Genomic DNA, 18,709 nt, shown 5'->3' on the forward strand with positions numbered 1-18,709 from the left:
CAGTTTATAGTAAGGCAGTTTATTACGAGACAAAGATATTTGGCTGAGCGTGCACGGACTCCTTCGTTTAGCTCATAGGGAACTAGCAGAAGAGAGCCCCGAAACATAGTGTACATCCAATTTATACAATGAAATAACAGTGTGTTGACGTTGAGTCTAGTAGGTCCGCTCTCCTGACTGGTCGATGAGTGGAGGGACGGTCCACTCTCCAGGTGGTGTCGACTTCCCATTGGCCCTTGGCAGTGTCCTTTGTCCTCGGAGTCCAACACACCTAAGTGTGTGTGTGTGTATTTCTGGTAATTCGTGTCTGGGTGCTTGCGATATTCATGGAATGTTGTTCTTTACACCAGTGGTCAGTTCGTGTGGCTAGGGCTTAAGTCAGCCATCTGTCTCTGGGTGTGGTCGTGATTGGTATCAGTTGGTCGCTCAATATGTCTCTGGAATTTTGTTGTGTGCTGTTGTGAAACATGTTGTGCAAATGCCCTCCTTATATATCATTAGGTAAAACGTTAGATTATCTTTATTACAAATCCCCCTCTTCACGTCTCACCTCAGCAGATAGCAGATAGCTTGTCAAGTCTCAATAGGGATTAAAATCATATCATTACCATTACAATCCACCCGTTTTGCTAGATATTTCACATACATTATAACACATCTATTTTGATTGGATTCAGAAATTTCACACAAATTCAAACTAATTCATGCATCCCAATAGATGGTCTCATCTAACATGTGCTCCTCATATTTGAATGAATCCTCCACCTTGCTCGGTGGTAGGTACTTGTCGTCTCATTGATCTGAACTTTGACTCGGTCCGTAGCTCACCATCTGCTCCGTTATCATCTCTCTAGAGTTCTGGTGATTAAACCTCTTGCACACGGGACCAAACAACAACCACACAACCCAAACACACTCATACAGGTGAAAGCAGCCCATAATACAGTTCTTGCAACACTTTTCCATTTCCCAAACATGAGCTGTGTTATCAAAAATGTACGTACAGCAATGAACCTAATCATTCTACCTACACCATCCTCTTTGCCCGTAACCTATCGAGAGTCAGTCTATTTTACCAGGTCATGAGGGAGGTGGCGGATAATTGGTCAGAGAACCTCTTTACTGCATCCCCTGTTTCATTCATGAATCTCTGTTGATTAAAATATGTCATTAATTCAATCCACATTATTATTTATTGTCAACTACCAAAATAATGTAGTGTTAAAGCCTTCACATATTTGATTCATAGCTTTGTATTCATCTGGAACTTCCCTGAGGATGCCAATAGCATCCATCTTGTAAAGCTACTCCCATCCTGGTCAAAACTCCTCCTGTGCCTACTTTAGCCTCCTATAACTGGCCTCTGATGACTAACTCGAACTGGTTAGACCAATAACCCCAGGGCGCAATTCCTAACCACCCTTTGTGGTAATTTCTGTCGTATGCGTCCTTTGCTGGTACTAGCCCACCCTTCATCAGTTATAGGTGCTATGAGGTTACACATTTTCTCCTGTGCTTTCAAACCTAAGTCAGTCATATTAACAATTACCTTTCCAGCCATTAAAATCATCTTAATTCTCGGTGCCATTTTTGTATCTATAACACTGGTATTCATCCGGAATTTAGGTGAACCGAGGTGGGTTGGCTGAGTACTTCAATCTGGCCAACCCATATTCCTGTACAGTTGTCTGCTTCCCCAGGAAATTGTTTAATGTTTACCTTAAATTCTACATCTTGATCTTCTTTGATTCCTTATTCTGTACGTCACTCATCAGTGTATTATATAGTTTATCTTTTACTTCTTCTCCATGTCAACGGTAACCTATGTTTAGTACCCGTAGGTGTTGGATCTGAATGTATCAGAAAGATTAGACTATGATGCAGCTCAGAGTCTCTACTCTTCCCAAAAACCGTCAACCCTCTCCTGCCCTTAGTCTCTCTGCTTGGTACCACCCCATACTCACACCTCTAGGAGCACACACAGTGATGAACGGTCGGGATAGGGAATCTTCGTTAAGGAGGTAACCCCCGGACCCTGTTGGTATCGGTTCTTCTCCTAACTCTGTGTGTGATCAGCAGTGGTCATATGTGTACATACCTCCTTGCAGTGGGTAACGTGGACCCAAGTGACTCTCTCAGCTTTTCTAATGGCAAAGGCAATGGTTTAACAGCACCTGGTATGGGCCTTCCCCACGGGGCTGCTTCCCGTCTTTTCTCCTCAGGGACTGGATCCACACCCAGTCTCCTGGTTGGATTGAGTGAATCACCTTCTCCTGTAATTGTCACGTCCTGACCAGCAGATGGAGCTGTTGTTGTAGTTTTGGGGTCAGGACGTGGCAGTCTTGTGTGTGTGATTGTTCTGTGTTGGTCTTGTGACTCCTGATCAGGAACAGCTGGGGATCGTTGTTCCTGATTGGGAGTCATATATGTAGGAGTATGTTTGTCACTTGGTTTTGTGGGTAGTTGTTTTTGCACTGCGTGTTGTGTGCCTGCAAAACTGTTCCTGTCTTATATATTGTTTGAATTGTTAAGTGGATGCTCTACTCCTTTATTTTAATTAAAGATGAGTATTCACATACCTGCTGCGCCTTGGTCCATTTTTACAGAAGACAGCCGTTACAGAACTACCCACCACCAAAGGACCAAGCAGCGGAGAAGAGGACAGAGGCAAGTGAGGGAGGAATGTTGGAGGCAGCCCCAAGAATTTTTTTAGGGGGGGGCACAAGGGCTATTTGGCGGGGCGAGATTACAGCCCCAGGCCAGCTCCCCGTACCCTTGTAGGGCAGACTGGACAGGTCCCGTGCTTTGGGGTTGGGGCTGTGGTGAGGCCTGGGATTTTCAGGCCGGTAGGCAAGGTACCAGCGCCCCGCATGTGCCAGGGCGAAGTAAGCATCGAGCCGGAAGGGGTGATGCCAACCCTGCGCTCAAGACCACCAGTGCGCCCTTTCGGTCCGGTGTTTCCCGCCAGACGCACTAGCATGGAGGTGCGTGTCTCCGGGCTGGCACGTCCTATACCAGCCCCGCGCATCAGGAGTCTAGTGTGTCAACCCAGCCTCGCCAGTCAACCATCACCAGAGCTGCTCGCCAGTCAACAGTCTTCATCAGAGCTGCCCGCCAGTCAACAGTCTTCATCAGAGCTGCCCGCCAGTCAACAGTCATCATCAGATCTGCCCGCCAGTCAACAGTCATCATCAGAGCTGCCCGCCAGTCAACAGTCATCATCAGAGCTGCCCGACAGTCAACAGTCATCATCAGATTTGCCCGCCAGTCAACAGTCATCGTCAGAGCTGCCCGCCAGTCAACAGTCATCGTCAGAGCTGCCCGCCAGTCAACAGTCATCGTCAGAGCTGCCCGCCAGTCAACAGTCATCGTCAGAGCTGCCCGCCAGTCAACAGTCATCGTCAGAGCTGCCCGCCAGTCAACAGTCATCGTCAGAGCTGCCCGCCAGTCAACAGTCATCGTCAGAGCTGCCCGCCAGTCAACAGTCGTCAGAGCTGCCCGCCAGTCAACAGTCGCCAGAGAGGTCAGACTGCGCTGAACTGCCGGAGTGGTCAGACTGCGCTGAACTGCCGGAGTGGCCGGACTGCGCTGAACTGCCGGAGTGGCCGGACTGCGCTGAACTGCCGGAGTGGCCGGACTGCGCTGAACTGCCGGAGTGGCCGGACTGCGCTGAACTGCCGGAGTGGCCGGACTGCCCTGTTCTGCCGGAGTGGCCGGACTGCCCTGTTCTGCCGGAGTGGCCGGACTGCCCTGTTCTGCCGGAGTGGCCGGACTGCCCTGTTCTGCCGGAGTGGCCGGACTGCCCTGTTCTGCCGGAGTGGCCGGACTGCCCTGTTCTGCCGGACTGCCCTGTTCTGCCAGAGTGGCCGGACTGCCCTGTTCTGCCAGAGTGGCCGGACTGCCCTGTTCTGCCAGAGTGGCCGGACTGCCCTGTTCTGCCAGAGTGGCCGGACTGCCCTGTTCTGCCAGAGTGGCCGGACTGCCCTGTTCTGCCGGACTGCCCTGTTCTGCCAGAGTGGCCGGACTGCCCTGTTCTGCCGGACTGCCCTGTTCTGCCAGAGTGGCCGGACTGCCCTGTTCTGCCAGAGTGGCCGGACTGCCCTGTTCTGCCAGAGTGGCCGGACTGCCCTGTTCTGCCAGAGTGGCCGGACTGCCCGGTTCTGCCAGAGGTGCCCACCTGCCCTGATCTGCCAGGGTGCCCGGCCTGTCAGGATCAGCCCGAGTGGTCCTCCTGCCCTCCGGTCCAGCCCGAGTGGTCCTCCTGCCCTCCGGTCCAGCCCGAGTGGTCCTCCTGCCCTCCGGTCCAGCCCGAGTGGTCCTCCTGCCCTCCGGCCCAGCCCGAGTGGTCCTCCTGCCCTCCGGCCCAGCCCGAGTGGTCCGCATGCCCTCCGGCCCAGCCCGAGTGGCCCGCATGCCTTCCGGCCCAGCCCGAGTGGCCCGCATGCCTTCCGGCCCAGCCCGAGTGGCCCGCATGCCTTCCGGCCCAGCCCGAGTGGCCCTCCTGCTCTCCGGCCCAGCCCGAGTGGCCCTCCTGCTCTCCGGCCCAGCCCGAGGGGCCCTCCTGCCCTCCGGCCCGGCTCGAGGGGTCCGTCTGCCTGGCGCAGCTATCGGCTCCACCGAAGTGGGCGACGCCGAGGGTGGAGCAGGGTCCACGTCCTGCACCGGAGCCACCTCCAGGATAGGTGGGTTGGGGAGGGAGGGTGTAGCACAGTGCCGTCGTTGACGGCAGCCACCCTCCCTTCCCTCCCTTATTGTTTAGGGGTTATTGTTTATGGGTTTTGTTGGGGATTTTTGTTTGTTGGTGTTTTTTCGTTGTTAGGTGCATTCCGGGGTCTGCACCTTGAGGGGGGGGTACTGTCACGTCCTGACCAGCAGATGGAGCTGTTGTTGTAGTTTTGGGGTCAGGACGTGGCAGTCTTGTGTGTGTGATTGTTCTGTGTTGGTCTTGTGACTCCTGATCAGGAACAGCTGGGGATCGTTGTTCCTGATTGGGAGTCATATATGTAGGAGTATGTTTGTCACTTGGTTTTGTGGGTAGTTGTTTTTGCACTGCGTGTTGTGTGCCTGCAAAACTGTTCCTGTCTTATATATTGTTTGAATTGTTAAGTGGATGCTCTACTCCTTTATTTTAATTAAAGATGAGTATTCACATACCTGCTGCGCCTTGGTCCATTTTTACAGAAGACAGCCGTTACAGTAATTCACCTGTTGAACACAAAATCTTGGACATACGGGTTTGGTTAACAAACAGTCTTCTCATGTGCTCTGCTAGTATATCTTTAACTTCTATGTCTACCTGTTCTGGTATCTCTATTCTCCCTAACTCTGGCATTCTATAGGCTCTACCTGATTAGCTAAACTGTCATCCATCATTTAAAGAGATAGATCCCAGTATCAACACTAGGGATTATATCTTGTCCTAATATTCTAGCTACCATAATCATGTCCACCAAGTAAGTTGGGAACACTTCTACCCATTTGCTATACTTATCTGTTATTGTTAAACACCCCTTCTTCCCCTTAATTCTGAATAGTTCAATAAGTCCATTTCCAAATGTTGGAATGGACATTCTACAAAAAATGTTTTTGTTCTAGTAGCATCCTATCCTGTTCTATCGCCTGCTCTACCATACTCCCCCTATTTATACATGGCTCAAGCCATGTATCAATTTTGCTGCATTTCTTAACAATGTCTTTTGTAAGGTTAGTAAATTATCCTTATGTCAGCCCTTCTCTTGTAGGATTGCCCCCTTTCATATGCCACATGTACAATTCTCCCTGGGGCATTCATCCTTAGGTACCCTGTGCATTTCTCTATCAAGTGTCCTATCTTCTTTAAGATTGAACAACTTCTTTCAACTAAATTATCATATCTTTTCCTAGCGAATTTTACCAAACATAACTTAAAATCAAAACTATAATACATGCCTATGGAGCCGATAGTCTCTCTATGTATTAATATCCTAACTAAATGAACCTAACTAAATTATCCTGCTATCTTCTATTCTTATGTCTTTTCTGTCTCTTCAGTGTTATTTCTGTCCTCACCTGTTTATAATTAAACTATGCTGGTCTCCACTCACTAACCGTTATCTAATTCTATGTTACTTTTATCTTCTCTTCCTTGTTTATGCTCTCCTCCTTCTACTTCCAACCCATCAAGGTCTCAGCAGTGCAGGGGAGTACTAAATGTCTCATGGTCTTATTACATAGCTACTTACATTTATCTCGATACCCTCAATAATCCTGGATTCCCTACAGATGTCATATATTCCTGTCCTGTTGGCTTAAGTCTACCATTATTAACCTGTTTTATCAACAAAATATAATATTACTATTATATTAATTCCACAGTCTTGTGTTAAATCTCTTCCACTAAATACAACCACAGCTGACTTCCTAAGGGAAAATAAACTTATCAAGATAATGTAAAAAGTACCCCTACTTATCAAACGATATTCACGTAACATAATCAGATCAAAATGACTAATCTGAACTACTCCCCAAAGAAAAATTATTGTACCCTTTTCGTCATTTTGTCTTCTCATTGGTTCAAATTATCAATTGTGTCTAAGAACTTTAACTCCATCATAATTATCAGTTCTCCTAGCTTCCTTAAAGTTAGTATCCCAAATGATTCACCATCCAATGGCTTTTCATTGCGGCTGATCAGACCACAAAAGGAAAAGTCACCAGTGGGGTCAAAAAAGTCATAACCCCTTTTCAGAACCGTTTTTTCTTTCTTACTACATTAGACAAATGAAAGCTAATAACCTTATCTAGATTTCGTATCTCAAGTTCCCAGAACATTCCCTATCAAAAGAATTTCACGTGTTTAATTAAAACTCAGAAAATAAAACTTTAAAATGCCATGTGTGTCTACCCCTTTAAGATATCCTGTCCCTAGGAATTTTTCCCCAAAGAGCTAAGCGCTCCATATTCCATAAAATAACCACTTGGTCAGCATTTCCTCATACTACACCGATTCAGAAACCCAAAAGTTAACTACAAACAAAACCTAAAAATGCTTATACTTCCATTGTACTCCCCCCAATCATTAGTTTTAAACTTAATTGAACATGCGCTACCCTTGGATACAATACTGTACTTCAATCTATGAAACCCCATATTTTAACGTACTATTTAACCAATTTGACCCAAGATTGCTTAAAACCCTAAAACCCTTTCAGTTTGTCTGCAAACCGGCCCATTCTGTTTGCTAGGAATACCCTGCCATTATACACAACTGTGTTTAATGTGCACCGTCCCTGTTAATATAAAATTAACTCCACCTGTAATTCACCTTAATGACTTGATATTTTTCCATGCAATGTTCAATTCACTGGTGTTACTAAACAATCAATACCACGAATCAATGACCAGAATTCATCACAAAACAAAACGCTTCTTTCCCGCCAAACATAGCCCAGCGATTACCTCTTTTCAAACAGCGTTCTGCCTTTCCTCTATCACAAGATTAAAACCAATATTCCAACTGTATCTCTCTTTCGGCTTCACACTTATGAAATGTCTATGTCCTTATATGTACCATGTAAATCGCCATACTTCTAAAAATAATATCATTCAACGCTTTCTCTGTATGCCATTTCCAGCAACAGAGAACGTATTATATCAAATTTCTAATTAGTTAGCCTTTCAATTTAAACTAATCAAGCTATCAAAACGTTACATTTATATCTTAAACAAACGCTAGCAACCGTATCTCTCCAGGCAAAACATATCTTCTTACATTTTAGTCCCATGGTGCATGGGCTGGGATCCGAACCCGGGCCTCCCGCGTGGCAGGCGTGAAAACTAAACTATTCGAATGCATACTCGGGTTCAGTGTCTTCCACCTGAAGCAAAGGAAACATTAGGCCCCTATCAGCCTGACCAGGGTCAATAGCGGTGGTGATCAGCCTAGTAGTGTACACTCACAAAAATAACAAACAGGGGAGCTGATATCCCCAGCCTCTCCCAGGGAGGGATGTACCCCGACCCTGGGCGTGGTGCCTTAGGTCGTGGAAACGGAAGCCATTGTCCCATTTTCCCCAACTAAGGTTTCAGTGGTTGGAATCGAATTTATGTAGGGCACGCAAATCGGCCTTGGTTTCAGTCAAAGTTCTGGAAGGGGTTGGGGCTGGAGTGCAATGTGTAAGGTGGTGCCAAGGTGCTCCTGATTTACCTTTGACCTGGACAGAGTGTGAAGTAACTTCCTTCACTTCGTACAGCCCAGTCCACCTGGGTTCCAGCCACTTTCTCTTGTGGACTTTGACCCTCACCCAGTCCCCAACTTTTACCTTCAGTGGTGGCGAGTCTCCCAACAGCTCCCCCTCTTTGACCTTGCGGATCTGTGTGGAGAGAGCTGCAGAAAGTTCCGTCAGTTTTCTCACATACAGACATTACAATTTGTTGTACATCAAGGGCGGGCATATGACCTCCCTCCCTTGGTGGACCAGGCATATTCAAACCTGCACATACCTTAGCTATTTAGCCTTAAGGGTTTGAGTGGCGCGTTCCACGAGGCCCTGAGATTGGGGCCTGCACACCTACCCAAATTTGTGTACAATCCCGAATCTCTCCTCCACCTGTCTCAGGTGCTTGTTACTGATTTGCAGCCACTTTATGACTGACTTGGCCTCCTCTCGTGCCTTTGGTATTGCTCTGGTACTACTGTTACCCACCCAACAAACCTGTCTTTCACTCCCACCAGGTACCCCCTTTCCACTTGCCACGTTATCTGGGCCCCTGACGGTGTCTTCCTTTTCTCTGGTTTTTTTTTCTTCCTTCTTAAACATGTGGTTCCTGTTTCTGTCCTTTTCACTTTCTGTTCCCTTCTCAACTGCTTCCTTCAAACCTTCCTCCATCACTACCTTATTGCTTTATAATGTTCCTTTCCCCCCGCTCTATCCTGTATCTTCTGATCTAAATATTCGCTAAATTTAAGTTTAATTGGTTGGCTTGTCGCCATTATGTTTTAACGATTCTAGTCCTTTTAACTTTGTAAACTTAGCCCGTCGTTGGTTAAGACCAACGATGTATTCTCGGTGCGGACACTGACTTAACTCTGGTGCCCCACCCTCGTAAACAAAGTGTTACTACTTGTCTAATTTCCCAGGCAATACCCACGGCACGGCGGCCTTTTCAATTTATTATCACAATTATGTGGACCAAATTAGGCTCTAACTTAGTGTTCGGGGTCTCAAGGAACGGACACTTATGTTACATACAATTACTCGACAGGGATTATACACTTTCACAATTGGGTATACAAATACAATTAAAACAAATTATGACACCTTCACTGACTACCGGGCAGCAAAGAAATTGACTGACATCCGGGACGGGGTTAACAATTATAGTGTCACGTCAGAAGGAGCCCCCGGGCAGCGACTAATTCGCTGACATCCGGGACAAGATTACACAGTTGTCAAACCGAGCAGTAACTATTTTACTGACATTCGGGACAGGGCTAAACAATTATAATGTCACACCGAGCAGTGAATAGTTCACTGACATTCGGGACAGAGCTAAACAGTTATTAACAATATTATTCTATTTTTAAATTCATCCGACTTTTCATTGGTGGTCCCGGCAGGTTGCCACTCCAGCCGTCCTCCAATGTCACGAATTATTATGCTATCAAAAGTATGTCACACAGACTCTTTATCTACTTTTAATTGATCTGAATAATATGGGTGGACTCAACTGGTTGCCACGTCAGTCGTCCCCCAAGTCAACAGATATATTCTATCAATGATAGGCCACACAGGCCGGGTCCACACAGGACGGGTCCACACAGGACGGGTCCACACAGGACGGGTCCACACAGGACTTAACTAACTTAAAATCTATTCAGTCAAATATCTTTGTGTTCGGCCTTAACATTTAATTATAGTTATTACAATTTCGACAACAATTCATACTCACGCCCAGTACTACTGATCAGAATTTGGATGAGACTATAATACAATATGCAGATTTTGTTTTAACAGGCTCTGCTTACCTTATTTAGTCGAGCTCGTTGATCAGTTTCCTGGGGCGGGCAGAATCGCCGATGTCTCCTGCGAACAGGTCACCCGTCCTTACGAGATTGTCCCGGACTTGTCTCCTCTCACATCAACCATTAATGGACCGAATTCAGGAGTTTGAAACCATCCTCTGCTACCAATTTTGTTGATGATCAGTTATTTGAGAAGGAGACAAGTCAAGACGCTGGACCGGGTGATTCAGTTTATAGTAAGGCAGTTTATTATGAGACAAAGATATTTGGCAAAGCGTGCACGGACTCCTTCGTTTAGCTCATAGGGAACTAGCAGAAGAGAGCCCCGAAACATAGTGTACATCCAATTTATACAATGAAATAACAGTGTGTTGACGTTGAGTCTAGTAGGTCCGCTCTCCTGACTGGTCGATGAGTGGAGGGACGGTCCACTCTCCAGGTGGTGTCGACTTCCCATTGGCCCTTGGCAGTGTCCTTTGTCCTCGGAGTCCAACACACCTAAGTGTGTGTGTGTGTATTTCTGGTAATTCGTGTCTGGGTGCTTGCGATATTCATGGAATGTTGTTCTTTACACAAGTGGTCAGTTCGTGTGGCTAGGGCTTAAGTCAGCCATCTGTCTCTGGGTGTGGTCGTGATTGGTATCAGTTGGTCGCTCAATATGTCTCTGGAATTTTGTTGTGTGCTGTTGTGAAACATGTTGTGCAAATGCCCTCCTTATATATCATTAGGTAAAACGTTAGATTATCTTTATTACACTACCCACCATTGCGACCTGTACGCTCTCGTTGGTTGGCCCTTGCTTCATCGTCGCCAAACCCACTGGCTCCAGGTCATCTACAAGTCTCTGCTAGGTAAAGCCCTGCCTTATCTCAGCTCACTGGTCACCATAGCAGCACCCACTCGTAGCACGCGCTCCAGCAGGTTTATCTCACTGGTCACCCCCAAAGCCAATTCCTCCATTTGGTCATCTTTCCTTCCAGTTCTCCACTGCCAATGACTGGAACGAACTACAAAAATCTCTGAAGCCGGAGACTCATATCTCCCTCACTAGCTTTAAGCACCAGCTGTCAGAGCAGCTCACAGATCACTGCACCTGTACATAGCCCATCTGTAAACAGCCCATCTATCTACCTACCTCATCCCCATACTGTATTTATTTATTTATCTTGATCCTTTGCACTCCAGTATCTCCACTTGCACATTCATCTTCTGCACATCTACCAGTGTTTAATTGCTATATTGTAATTACTTCGCCACCATGGCCAAAATATTGCCTTAACTTACCTCATTTGCACTCACTGTATATAGACTTTTTGTTTTCTTTTGTTGTACTGTATTATTGACTGTATGTTTTGTTTATTCCATGTGTAACTCTGTGTTGTTGTATGTGTCGAATTGCTATGCTTTATCTTGGCCAGGTCGCAGTTGCAAATGAGAACTTGTTCTCAACTAGCCTACCTGGTTAGATAAAGGTAAAGTAAATGCATAGAAGTAATTGCAGGCTTTGATCAAAGCCCAAAGGTGGTTTATTCAAGTATTCCCATTTTTCATGATTTTGACAATCAACTTGTTCTGAACAAATCCAAATCGTTGGTTGGTGTTTCAATACAGACTTTTCAAAATTATAGTAATTTGGAGCCAAAAACACAGAATTCCACCTATAGTAACTTGATGAATAGGAGCTGTGTTTGAATCATTGGTTAGTGTTCCTGTTTCAATACGGACTTTTCAAAATTATAGTAATTTGGAGTCAAAAACACTGAATATAGTAACTTGATGAATAGGAGCTGTGTTTGAATCTAAGTATCTCCGGAGACATAAATAGAAGTTGCCTAAACCACCAGAGGGTGGAGCGGGACCTGTATCATATAGACAGATTATCTGTAGAAATATGCTGTACCTTCCCATGTGCTTTTCTATACCAAGTATTGTGTCACAAGCATTTTACAAGCATTTCGCTACACCACAAGCATTTCGCAACACCCGCAATAACATTGGCTAAACGTGTGTATGTGACCAATCAAATTTGATTTGATTAATGTGTACAAAAACCACCCTGTGCATGCAAAAATCTGCCAAAAACAATTGATATAACTGCAATACAGAACTCTGATAGGCCCTGAATCTACATAAAGAGCATCTGGATAGACAGATGACCTGCAGAGGTGGACCACCTTATGTAATCGCCTAGGTATGACATGTACAAAATCAAAGTTACCTCAGATAGACATGTGCTTAGTTGCAGTCAAAACAGCTCATAAAAGTCTGTTAGTGGTATGAATACTCTGTATAACTGTAATACAGAAACCAGTGCTGTATTGGTCTGTATTCTCCCCCCCTTGCAATTTTTTTTTTTATTCTACCAAAAAATATCATAGAAATACTAGGATTCCTAGAATTCCCTCCAATATTCTATATGTGCAACTTGTTATGGTATTCTGAGTGCTGTAGTACCATGTGGTTTGAAGTGCTTTCTGAATCACGCTGCCATAGCCCCGGACCACAAATTCTGTTTCGCTAACAGCGATGCTAATACTGGCTGTGGGGTAAATTAGTAAAGAAAACTAAGCCGTATTATTGGCCAATGTCTTTCAGGATTACTTTATAAAGTTAATTATATCACTTTTTGTCAATAAAATTACAAAAATGTGACAAAAGTTATATTTACATTTACATTTTATCATTTAGCAGACGCTCTTATCCAGAGCGACTTACAGTAGTGAATACACTTCATACATTAAAAAAAATTATAATAATTCTCCGTAAATTCTTAAAACTAAATCATACTACACTCAAATGATAGGAAATTATCTTTATAGTGCTAATGTAGATTGCCTTATGATGTTTTGTTGAGAAATACATTTCTAATTTGCTATGATTGTTACTTTTTTTCAAGAGTTTCTTCTTAAGGTCTAAACTACTCCAATCAACGTAATGCGAAATATGTTGGTAGTTTAAAGGTTAACATTCTTTTTTTCTGTTAGACATTTTTATTTTGAATTTAAGACAGCAATAGAGAGAATAAATACAGCAAAATACACAAAAACAAGGTTGAGCATCCAGGCTCCCGTCCACCCACATCCACCACCATCAAACTCATTAACTCAACATGATTTAGTACAAACCCAAAGTAGGTACAGTACATAAACCACGCACCACAGACTGACTGAGTGAGCTCCCCTACTCCCTACTCTCTCTGTTTCATAACCAACGCTTAATTTAGATCTGTCTCTCTCGTTTCGCTCTGATAATTAGCCCATAAAACATGTCAGGCTCACATGAGTGGCCAGATATTGTACGCATCCTAAATTGTACTTTATTCCCTATGTAGTGTAGTGCACTACTTTAGACCAGAGTCCTATGAGCCCTGGTCAAAAGTAATGCTCTATGAAGGCAACAGGGTGCCATTTGGGACACAGACAGTGTTAAGAGCAATCGTTGAGCAGAAATCCTGTGAAACCATCTGTTCCTGGGTGTACAGTCACTCTGCCACGGCTCAAACACCTCCCTGTGGCATCACACAGATCTAAAGGAGGAGAACCGCTCCAACTCGAATCAGTCGTCTACTAATATGGAACACCGTGTTAGGGCCTCGACCGCACGTACAGTATAACACCCCAGCCTTTCATTTAAAAACATTTCATATCAACAGATACTGATCCCATTCATCCAGCTCCTCAGTTACTTCATAACATGTACTGAAAGAGGAAAAACACGTGATTTATTGATCAGAATAAACTTACTTTTCTCCATTACTAGTCCCTGGTGATGATGATGATGATGATGATGTGTTGTTGTGAAGCTGAGTACATGTGAACATGCCTCCCAACGTCTCAGGGGAAGAAGAAGGGGGTCTTATGAATATATATATATCATGTACTTGTCTTTGGGTCTTGATGAATATGTATCATGTACTTGTCTGTGGGCCTTTATGAATATATATATCATGTACTTGTCTGTGGGCCTTTATGAATATATATCACGTACTTGTCTGTGGGTCTTTATGAATATGTATCATGTACTTGTCTGTGTAAGAAATAAATGGATGCATATGAGTGTGTAGGCTATTCAATATACTGAATATATTGAATATACTGTATGTGTGTTTGTGTGTGTCTGCATGTGTGTGTGTGTCCATGTGTGTATGCATGTGTGTGTGTGTGTGTGTGTATGCATGTGTGTACTCCATAACTGTGTTACTTTGATTAGGATAGATCTGAGGCTCACTGACTCTGTGGTCTGTAGCCCACTGAGTGCTAACAAGTCCACGACTAATTCCTAGATTACTAGCTCTCCAGGAGAGCATACAATAAGGAGAGCTGAGGGCAGAGAGGAGGAGCAACTGAGAGGAGGAATGGCTGAGAGAAGGAGAGGCTGAGACGACGAGAGGAGAGGCTGAGAAGGAGAGGCTGAGAGGGGGAGAGGCTGAGAGAAGGAGAGGGTGAGAGGAGGAGAGGCAGAGAGAAGGAGAGGATCAGAGGAGGAGAGGCTGAGACGATGAGAGGAGAGGCTGAGAGAAGAAGCTGAGAGGAGGAGAGGCAGAGAGGAGGAGAGATATAGACATATAGGCGTCCTTCCTAACTCAGTTGCCGAAGAGAAAGGAAACTGCTCAGGGATTTCACCATGATGCCAACGATGACTTTCAAACAGTTTAATGGTTGTTATAGGAGAAAACTCAAGATTGATCAACAACATTGTAGTTACTCCACAATACTATCCTAAATGACTAAATTAAAAGAAGGAAGCCTGTACCGAATACAAGTATTCCAAAACATGCATCCTGTTTGATGTAAGGCTCTAAAGTAAAAATGTGGCAAAGAAATCAACTTTATATCCGGAATACAAAGCATTATGTTTGGGGCAAATCCAACACACATCACTAAGTACCACTCTTCACGTTTTCCAGCATGGTGGTGGCTGCATCATGTTATGGGTATGCTTGTTATCGATTTTTTTTTTTTGGGGGGGGGGGGTTAAAAAAACAGAATGGAGCTAAGCACATGCAAAATACCAGAAGAACCAAACCTGGTTCAGGTTGCTTTCTAACAGACAATGGGAAAAATTCTACTTTCAGCAGGACAATAACATAAAAACACAAGGGCAAATATACACTGGAGTTGTTTACCAACACAGCATTGAATGTTCCTGAGTGGCCTAGTTACAGTTTTTACCTTAAATTGGCTTGAACATCTTTAGCAAAACTTCAAATGTCTGTCTAGCAGGGATCAAGAACCAACTTACATTTACATTTTAGTAATTTAGCAGACGCTCTTATCCAGAGCGACTTACAGTAATGAAAGCATACATTTCATACGTACATTTTTTTTGTACTGGCCCCCCGTGGGAATCGAAGCCACAACCCTGGCGTTGCACACACCATGCTGGCGTTGCAAACACCATGCTCTACCAACTGAGCCACGGGGAAGACTTCACAGAGCTTGAAGAATTTTAAAAAGAATGATGTGCAAATATTGTACAATTCAGGTGTGCAGAGCTCTTAGAGACTTACCCAGAAAGACTCACAGCTGTAAACACTGCCATAGGTGATTCTAACATGTATTGTGAGTACCTATGTAAATTCTATATTTTTGTAGTTAATTTTCAATACATTTGCAAAACAATATTAAAATATGTTTTCACCTTGTAGTTATGGGGTATTGTGTGTAGATGGGTAAGAAAAAAGAGATTTTAATACATTTTGCATTCAGGCTGTAAAACAACAGAACGTGGAATAAGTCAATGGGTGTGAATACTTTCTGAAAGCATTATATGATGGTCTATTGTACATTAAACAACGTGTATGCAGGTTATTTAGGATTCAAAACTTCTCAAACATTCTCTTCAAATAATTAATGAATATACAGTACCAGTCAAAAGTTTGGACACACCTACTCATTCAAGGGTTTGTCTTTATTTTTACTATTTTCTACGTTCTAGAATAATAGTGAATACATCAGCACTATGAAATAACACATATGGATTCATGTAGTCACCAAAAAAAGTGTTAAAGAAATCAAAATGTATTTTATATTTGAGATTGTTCAAATAGCCACCGTTTACAATGATGACAGCTTTGAACACTCCTGGCATTCTCTCAACCAGCTTCACCTGGAATGCTTTTTCAAAAGTCTTGAAGGAGTTCCCACAGACGCTGAGCACTTGTTGGCTGCTTTTCCTTCACTCTGCAGTCCAACTCATCCCAAACCATCTCAATTGGGTTGAGTTTGGGTGATTGTGGAGGCCAGGTCATCTGATGCAGCACCCCATCACTCTCCTTCTTGGCCAAATAGTGCCTACACAGCCTGAAGGTGTGTGGGTCATTGTCCTGTTTAAAAACAAATGATAGCACGGTTACACGCAAACCAGATGGGACGGTGTGTCGCTGCAGAATGCTGTGGTAGCCATGCTAGTTAAGTGTGCCTTAAATTCTAAATAAATCACAGACAGTGTCACCAGCAAAGCACCCCCACACCATCACACCTCCTTTTCCATTCTTCACGGTGGGAACCACAAATGCGCAAATCATCTGTTCACCTACTCTGCGTCTCACAAAGACAAGGCGGTTGGAACCTGTTACGTGGCTCCTAGTAGGAGGGAGGTGCAGGAATCAGGAGCAGGAGAGCAAGGAAGTCCCAGTGGCACAAACGTTTATTCAAGGAGTCCCAAACAAACAACAACATGTGGGAAAACACACAAAAACGAAGTCGCCACACACAGGAAAGAAACGCAACACATGGAGGAGAAAGTTCTACTCCAAGACGAATAAATCAAATGGTAACATTACCGTGAGCAAAGAAAACCCCGTGGTGCATTCACGCACACCTAACAACGTAACACTGAACAATCCCACACAAAGACTAACAGGCAGCAGGGTGTAAATAAACCCATCGAAATCAACTAAATGAACACAGGTGTGATAAAACAGACAGACACAAATGAAAAGGAAAAATAGATCTGTGGCAGCTAGTAGGCCGGCGATGACGAACGCCGAGCGCCGCCCGAACAGGGAGAGGAGCCACCTTTGGTGGAAATCGTGACAGAACCAAAAATCTCAAATTTGGACTCATCAGACAAAAGGACAAATTTCCAACGGGTCAACGTCCATTGCTTGTGTTTCTTGGCCCAAGTAAGTCTCTTAAAAAAATACATATTTTGATTTGTTTAATCATTTTTAAGGTTACTACATGATTTCATATGTGTTATTTCGTCGTTTTGATGTCTTCACTATTATTCTACAACGTAGAAAATAGTAAAAATAAAGAAAAACCCTGGAATGAGTAGGTGTGTCCAAACTTTTGACTGGTACTGTATGTTGCTACTAGTACTCATGTCCATGACGTCATTACACACACACCACACACACACACACACACACACACACACACACACACCTTGTACAATCATATCAGAAAACAGATGAAATTCCCTGGCGATGGTTAATATATTTATCATTGTTACATATTATGATTTGAGTTATGATTTTACATCTGTGACTTGCCATGTATCTTATATCTATATATATATATATAATATATATTCAGATGTATATCATTAAAACACAATAAAGGCATGTAGTCATGTCTCCCTAGGCTATAGTCATGTCTCCCTAGGCTTTACTCATGTTTCCCTGGGGAAAGCTTGACTTCACATCCATTTCTGTCCGTCAGTCTAGTCAGTGTTGCTCACTGCAAAAATAACTCAAACCCCTGGACTCCCTGAAGGACACATTAGCCTCTGTGTTGTGGAGGTACTGTACATGGAGAGCATTATGGAAAACAACCACTAATGCCTCTGTGGAAAATGACTAAAAGAGGACTTGTTTTTGTGGGTTCTTCAATTGGAGTCATGTAGTTTAGGTTTGAAGCAAATAAATAACAACGTTTTAGAATTTTCCCATGTCATCATTGGCCCATTCAGGAGATTAACTTTCCATGGTGACCTTCTCTATTTAATGGTGGTACAATGGGATGATCTTTCTGTGGCAATGCAGCCGAGGACTATATAGCTGCGCATACGTCCATATCTAATGTTTAATTCATGATGTATGATGATGACGGACTATGGAAAGAAGACTGCGGACACCAAATCATATTCAGAATACCAGCTTCTCATATGGTCATAAAATAATAGATGTTTTATTTTTAATTTCCTGTCATTAGGGAAACCTATAAGAACTGTTGTATGGCTGAGGCAGTCTGCAGAGTAAACAATCTGGTCTGTGCCTCTGGTATGAATATCTTTGGTTTGGTATAGCTGAGAGACACCCCTCTGTCTGTTCTATGCCTGTCATTGGCTGTGTCTGTTTTAAAACCTCTAAGGTCGATGTCCGTGCCCCTGGGGAAATCGAATTAGCATAATACAAAAATCCCAATAAAAATATGTCAGTTTAATTTAGAGATATATTTATCCAACACACCCGCCTATGTTCCGCATCTGCGGCAGACCATGAGACAATCCCGAAAATCGGTAATCTCACAAAATCATCTGTAGCGTCCAAACTTTTAGCCTAGCGAGTAATATGACCCTCTGGAAAGGTGAGACTCTCACAAACACGTGCATGGTTGTTCTTGGCTGTTCTTCTCTAGGATGCCCACAGGCCTCACAAGAACTGTCTGATCATCCCCGGTACCATGGAAGTACATATGGACACTGTTTAGAGACAAAAATATGGGGTTAAATACATGCAAAAAAAAATGACTCATGTTT

This window comes from Salmo salar, chromosome 25 (genome assembly GCF_965601325.2).
Source record: "Salmo salar chromosome 25, fSalSal1, whole genome shotgun sequence".
Lineage (NCBI taxonomy): Eukaryota > Metazoa > Chordata > Actinopteri > Salmoniformes > Salmonidae > Salmo > Salmo salar.